The sequence below is a fragment of the Struthio camelus genome, chromosome 2, assembly GCF_040807025.1.
Source record: "Struthio camelus isolate bStrCam1 chromosome 2, bStrCam1.hap1, whole genome shotgun sequence".
Taxonomy (NCBI): domain Eukaryota; kingdom Metazoa; phylum Chordata; class Aves; order Struthioniformes; family Struthionidae; genus Struthio; species Struthio camelus.
Window position 1 is genome coordinate 143,892,299 of NC_090943.1, and position 6,550 is coordinate 143,898,848.

Consider the following 6,550-nt stretch of genomic DNA (forward strand, 5'->3'; position numbering starts at 1 on the left):
ACAGGCCTGTAGTTTCCTGGCTCCTCCTTCTTGCCCTTTTGGAAGACTGGCGTGACATTGGCTTTCTTCCAGCCCTCAGGCACCTCTCCTGATCTCCAGGACCTTTCCAAGAGGATGGAAAGTGGCCTAGCAATAACATCCACCAGCTCCCTCAGCACTCGTGGGTGCATCCCATCGGGGCCCATGGATTTATGGATGTCAAGTTTGGACAAAAGATCTCTAACCCGACCCTCCTCCACCAAGGGAGAGTCTTCCTTTCTCCAGCCTTCCTCTCTTGTCTCCAAGGTCTAGAATTCCTCAGGACTGGCCTTAGCAGTGAAGACGGAAGCAAAGGCAGCATTCAGCAACTCTGCCTTCTCTATATCCTTACCAGGGCACCCACCCCATTCAGCAGCGGGCCCACATTTTCCCTAGTCTTCCTTTTGCTCTTGATGCATTTGAAGAAGCCCTTCTTGTTGTCCTTGACATCCCTTGCCAGATTTAATTCCAACTGGGCCTTAGCCTTCCTTGTCGCATTCCTGCATACTCTGACAACATCCCTATATTCCTCCCAAGTGGCCTGTCCCCTTTTCCACATTCTGTAGACTTCCTTTTTCTGTTTCAGTTTTGCCAGGAGTTCCCTGCTCATCCATGCAGGTCTCCTGCCTGCTTTGCTGGATAAAAAGGCCACCTAAGGCGCATCGGCCCCAGCCGTAGTCGGCAGGATTCGAACCTGCGCGGGGAGACCCCAATGGATTTCTAGTCCATCGCCTTAACCACTCGGCCACGACTACTCATGTTCAAAGGAAACTGCCTGTGTTTCATTTTGTGCTCGTTGCCTCTTGTCCTGTTGCTGGGCACCACAGAGAAGTGAGTGAGTCTGGCCTCATCCTCTTGACACTCCCCCTTCAGATACTTATACACGTTGATGAGATCACCTCTCAGTCTTCTCTTCTCCAGGCTGAACAGGCCCAGCTCTCGCAGCCTTTCTCCATAGGAGAGGTGCTCCAGGCCCCTCATCGTCTCTGTAGCCCTCCGCTGGACTCTCTCCAGGAGTGCCATGTCTCTCTTGCACTGGGGAGCCCAGAACTGTGTCCACACAGTACTCCCAGGTGAGGCCTCACCAGGGCGGAGTAGAGGGGCAGGCTCACCTCCCTCCACCTGCTGGCAACACTCTGCCTCATGCACCCCAGGAGACCATTGGCCTTCTTGGCCACCAGGGCACACTGCTGGCTCACGGTCAACTTGTTGTCCACCAGGACACCCAGGACCTCTGCAGGGCTGCTTTCCAGCAGGTCAGCCCCCAGCCTGTACTGCTGCCTGGCGTTATTCCTCCCCAGGTGCAGGACCCTGCACTTGCCTTTGTTGAACTTCATGAGGTTCCTCTCCGCCCAATTCGCCAGTAGTGGATGTTGTCTACCTTGACACTGTCTCCCATCATATCCTCATAGGTAAGCTCAGGAAGTGTCGGTTAGATGAGTGGACAGTGAGGTGGATTGAGAACTGGCTGGATGGCCGAGCTCAGAGGGTTGTGATCAGCGGTGCAGAGTCTAGTTGGCGGCCTGCAGCTAGCAGCGTCCCCCAGGGGTCAGTCCTGGGTCCAGTCTTGTTCAATGTATTCATCAATTACCTAGGTGAAGGGACAGAGTGCACCCTCAGCAAGTTTGCTGATGATACTAAACTGGGAGGAGTGGCTGACACACCAGAAGACTGTGCTGCCCTTCAGAGGGACCTGGACAGGCTGGAGAGGTGGGCGGAGAGGAACCTCATGAAATAAGGTTGGCCATTTTGTGGTTCTGTGATTCTGTGATTCTATCTTTCCATGACATCTCATATTCAAGCCCCTGGCAGGCAACAAACCTCTCTAGACAAGAGGTCAGCTCGGCAGATGGATGCCTCTGTCCCCTGTAGGAGGAAGTCACCCACAACAATTACTCACTGCTTCTTCTGGGTGTACCCACACTGCATGGAGTCTGTCAGGCCGGTAGCTTCCCTTGGAGCCATGCCCAGCTCCTCCTCAACCTGGAGGGCACTAAACTTGTTCCTTAAATGCAAGTCGTCAGTAGGAGTAACTACCTTTCTCCTCCTACAAGAAGTGTCCAGTTTCCAGCCTTCTGCAACAGTGTTACGATGTACCCTTTCATATGGCATAGAGCCCTCTGGTAACTTCACTGCTGTGGGAGGTTGGGACTCCTGGAGCTGCACGGTCTCTGAGAATACCCTGTCAATCTCTTGCTCATACCCTGTCAATCTCTTGCTCATCTTCTCAGATGCTACGCAGCCTACTGACTTCCTGCCATAACTCCTTTACTTGGCGATACAACTGATCAACCACAGCCTACCTTCTGCAGGAGAGCTGATTGTAAGCCCGGGCCTCACAGAGAGTCCCCAAGCACTGCCTGCAGCCTGACACCTGTAGAGCTGCATCTGCTGTCAGAGGGTCCATCCGGGTCAAAGCTTCAGACGCAGCTGATGTAGCAACTCCAATGGCTACTGCAGAATATGCTCTGCGGTGTATGGTCATGACTATACCTGAGGAAGCGCAAACTACTAGGACTGAAAATGAAGGTGCTTTCTTGTCTTGTCTTGTCTTCTGGTGCCCTTCTGCGTGAACTGCTGCGCAAACTGCTGTGTCTGTTTGCTGAGTCTGTTTGTTGCACTCAAATCATGTGGATGAAAAATTACTGGTTTCATTTGATGATTCTTAAGGTAATTTGTATTCTACGTAGAAGTGGGATCAAATGTTTTGTCATAGTTTGAATCTGTAATGTGTGAAGCTAGGAACTTCAGAGGGCTAAAGGAACCTGAAATGGAATTTAAGTGGACTTCAGGAGCCAAAAGCCAAAACTGCAACACAGCTATATCCCCGTTGCCTCCGAAAACTCACTACTGCAAATTTGCCTGTTTGCAGTGGTCTCTGGAAATTTGTGCACATGCCTAGAACTGCACACTTCACTTTCTGTAGCACCGATACCAACATCAGTATCAAGATGACTTTCATTTAACATAGGCTTTACTTGGTTAGCATAATTTTAAAGTTTTCTTGCTTGCAATAGGTTGTTGAGCTTATTTAATCTTTTTGAATCAATGAACATGGCATAAGGTTTACTAATAATTAATCCAAGTTGCTTCAGAAATACGGCTTCCTACCTATGGCTTCTTAGTGTGATTATAGTCTTCAGAGCATTTAACCTTCGTTTCAGATTTTCTTCCGGATTTCTAAAATATTGCTCATTTTGACAAATCTGACCGCATAGGGTCAAGAATTGCATGGAAATGAAAAATGAGAAAGAACTGCCAAAATATTCTGGAAATATTTTATGATTCATCATTTTAGACTAACATTTTATTAATTTGTTTAGGCCTATGGTACGATCATTTTCTTTAGCACAAAGTGTATTTGCTCTTGGACCAAGCAACTTATCCAATTTCCTTGGCACTGTAAAAATTCACAGAATTTATCACGGAAAAACACATTATACTATCAGGCCTCATCCTTAGTTAGTTCAAGGTAGAGTCTAACAACAAAGAAATATAGTAGTGATATATAGTTAAATATAGTAGTGATACTTATTTGAGTTCAACCAAAGAAATGTAATATATTTATCAGTGCAAACGATAAAAGATTGAAACAAACTGAGCTATCAATTTCACAGCAGTATGGCTAGAGCAGGAACAGGCTTCTCATGTTTTTTAACTTCTACTTCTTGTTTGTTTGTGATGAACTGTACCAAAAAAAAAAAAAAACAACCCAAGAATCACCAGTCAGTTGGCTTCAGGGGACAGAGGCACCTATCTGCCGACCTGACCTCTTGTCTAGAGAGGTTTGCTGCCTGCCAGGGGCTCGAATAAGAGATGTCGTGGAAAGACTGCCAAGGCTTGTCCACGCGTCGGACTACTACCCTCTGCTGATCTTCCATGTGGGTGCTAATGACACGAAAGGCAAATTGGAAACCATCAAACAGGACTTCAGAGCTCTGGGAATGGTGGTGAAGGGTCTGGGAGCCCAGGTCGTTTTCTCCTCAATCTTGCCCGTGAGGGGAAAGAACGGGAGAAGGAGTAGACGAGTTTTCCAAGTTAACAGCTGGCTGCGCCGCTGGTGTTGGCAACAGGGCTTTGGTTTCTACGACCATGGGACCCTGTTTGAAGATCAACAGCTGATGGGGAGCGATGGGCTCCACCTTAACAAGCGGGGCACACGTGTCTTTGCCAACAGATTGGCCAGCCTGGTACGGAGGGCTTTAAACTAGGCAAGATGGGGGAAGGGGAGTGGTATAGTGGCAGGGGAGTCAGTAAAACACCGCTCAAGTCAGGATGCCTCCAGCGGGTGCATACAACCAGGGGAGACAGCATGCAACGTGGCTATGGAGGCTCCTCTTGCACCTCTCCTGGGAAGCCTGCGTGCTTGACTGGCTCTCTGAAATGCCTGTACACCAATGCACGCAGCATGGGGAATAAGCAGGAAGAGTTAGAGATCTGTGTGCGGTTGCAGGGCCATGATCTCATTGCAGTGACAGAGACATGGTGGGATAGTTCACATGACTGGGATGCTGTCATGGATGGCTATGTGCTTTTTAGGAAAGACAGGCCAGGAAGGCGAGGTGGTGGAGTTGCTCTTTATGTGAGGGAGCAACTAGAATGTGTGGAGCTCTGCCTCGGGGTGGGTGAAGAGCAAGTTGAGAGCCTATGGGTAAGGATTAAAGGGCAGGGTAACATGGGTGACACTGTTGTGGGGGTTTGCTACAGGCCACCTGACCAGGAAGAAGTCATTGATGAGGCCTTCTACCGACAGCTGGAAGTAGCCTCACGATCACAGGCCCTGGTTCTCATGGGAGACTTCAACCACCCTGACATCTGCTGGGAAGACAGCGCAGCTAGGCACAAACAGTCAAAGAGGTTCCTGCGGAGGATTGAGGATAACTTCTTGACCCAGATGGTGGAGATGCCAACAAGGAGAGGTGCACTGCTAGACCTTGTACTAACAAACAGAGAAGGTCTGGTTGGAGAGGTGAAGGTTGGGGGCAGCCTTGGCTGCAGTGACCATGAGATGGTGGAGTTCAGGATCCTACGAGGAGGGAGCAGGGCAACGAGTAGGATTGCAACGCTGGACTTGAGGAGAGCTGACTTTGGCCTCTTCAGGGACCTACTTAGGGGAATCTCATGGGGTAGGGCCCTAGAAGGAAGAGGGGTCCAAGAAAGCTGGTTCATATTCAAGCATCACTTCCTCCAGGCTCAAGACGGGTGCATCCCTCTGAGGAAGAAGTCCAGCAAAGTGGGCAGGAGACCTGCATGGATGAGCAAGGAGCTCCTGGCAAAACTCCAGCAGAAGAAGGAAGTGTACAGAACGTGGAAAAGGGGACAGGCCACTTGGGAGGAATACAGGGACGTTGTCAGAGCGTGCAGGAATGCGACAAGGAAGGCTAAGGCCCAGTTGGAATTAAATCTGGCAAGGGATGTCAAGGACAACAAGAAGGGCTTCTTCAAATACATCAAGAGCAAAAGGAAGACTAGGGAACATGCGAGTTCACTGCTGAATGGGGCGGGTGCCCTGGTGACAAAGGATACAGAGAAGGCAGAGTTATTGAATGCTGCCTCTGCTTCCGTCCTCACTGCTAAGGCCAGTCCTGAGGAATCCCAGACCCTGGGGACAAGAGAGGAAGGCTGGAGAAAGGAAGACTCTCCCTTGGTGGAGGAGGGTCGGGTTAGAGATCTTTTGTCCAAACTTGACATCCATAAATCCATGGGCCCCGATGGGATGCACCCACGAGTGCTGAGGGAGCTGGCGGATGTTATTGCTAGGCCACTCTCCATCCTCTTGGAAAGGTCCTGGAGATCAGGAGAGGTGCCTGAGGACTGGAAGAAAGCCAATGTCACTCCAGTCTTCCAAAAGGGCAAGAAGGAGGAGCCAGGAAACTACAGGCCTGTCAGCCTCACCTCCATCCCGGGAAAGCTGATGGAACAGCTCCTCCAGGAGGTCCTCACTAAGCATGTGGAGGACAAGAAGGTGATCAGGAGTAGTCAGCACGGCTTCACCAAAGGGAAATCATGCTTGACCAACCTGATAGTCTTCTCTGCTGGAATGACTGGCTGGGTAGAGGAGGGGAGAGCAGTGGACGTTGTCTCCCTGGACTTCAGCAAGGCTTCTGACACTGTCTCCCATCACATCCTTGTAGGTAAACTAAACATAGGTAAAAGTGTGGGTTGGATGAGTAGACAGCGAGGTGGATGGAGAACTGGCTGGATGGCCGAGCTCAGAGGGTTGTGGTCAGTGGTGCAGAGTCTAGTTGGAGGCCTGTAGCTATTGGTGTCAGCCACCACCACCCGAGGGGTCAGTCCTGGGTCCAGTCTTGTTCAGTGTATTCATCAATGACCTGGAGGAAGGGACAGAGTGCACCCTCAGCAAGTTTGCTGATGATACTAAACTGGGAGGAGAGGCTGACACACCAGAAGACTGTGCTGCCCTTCAGAGGGACCTGGACAGGCTGGAGAGGTGGGCGGAGAGGAACCTCATGAAGTTCAACAAAGGCAAGTGCAATGTCCTGCACCTGGGGAGGAATAACGCTAGGCAGCA

At 50.3% G+C, this 6,550-nt stretch overlaps 1 non-coding gene across 1 annotated transcript; it reads right to left on the reverse strand.

Moving 5' to 3' along the window:
* Positions 1–691: 691 nt before the first annotated feature.
* TRNAS-AGA (transfer RNA serine (anticodon AGA)) lies at positions 692–773 on the reverse strand. The gene has a single exon. It is a non-coding gene; the product is annotated as a tRNA-Ser (tRNA).
* Positions 774–6,550: the final 5,777 nt, after the last annotated feature.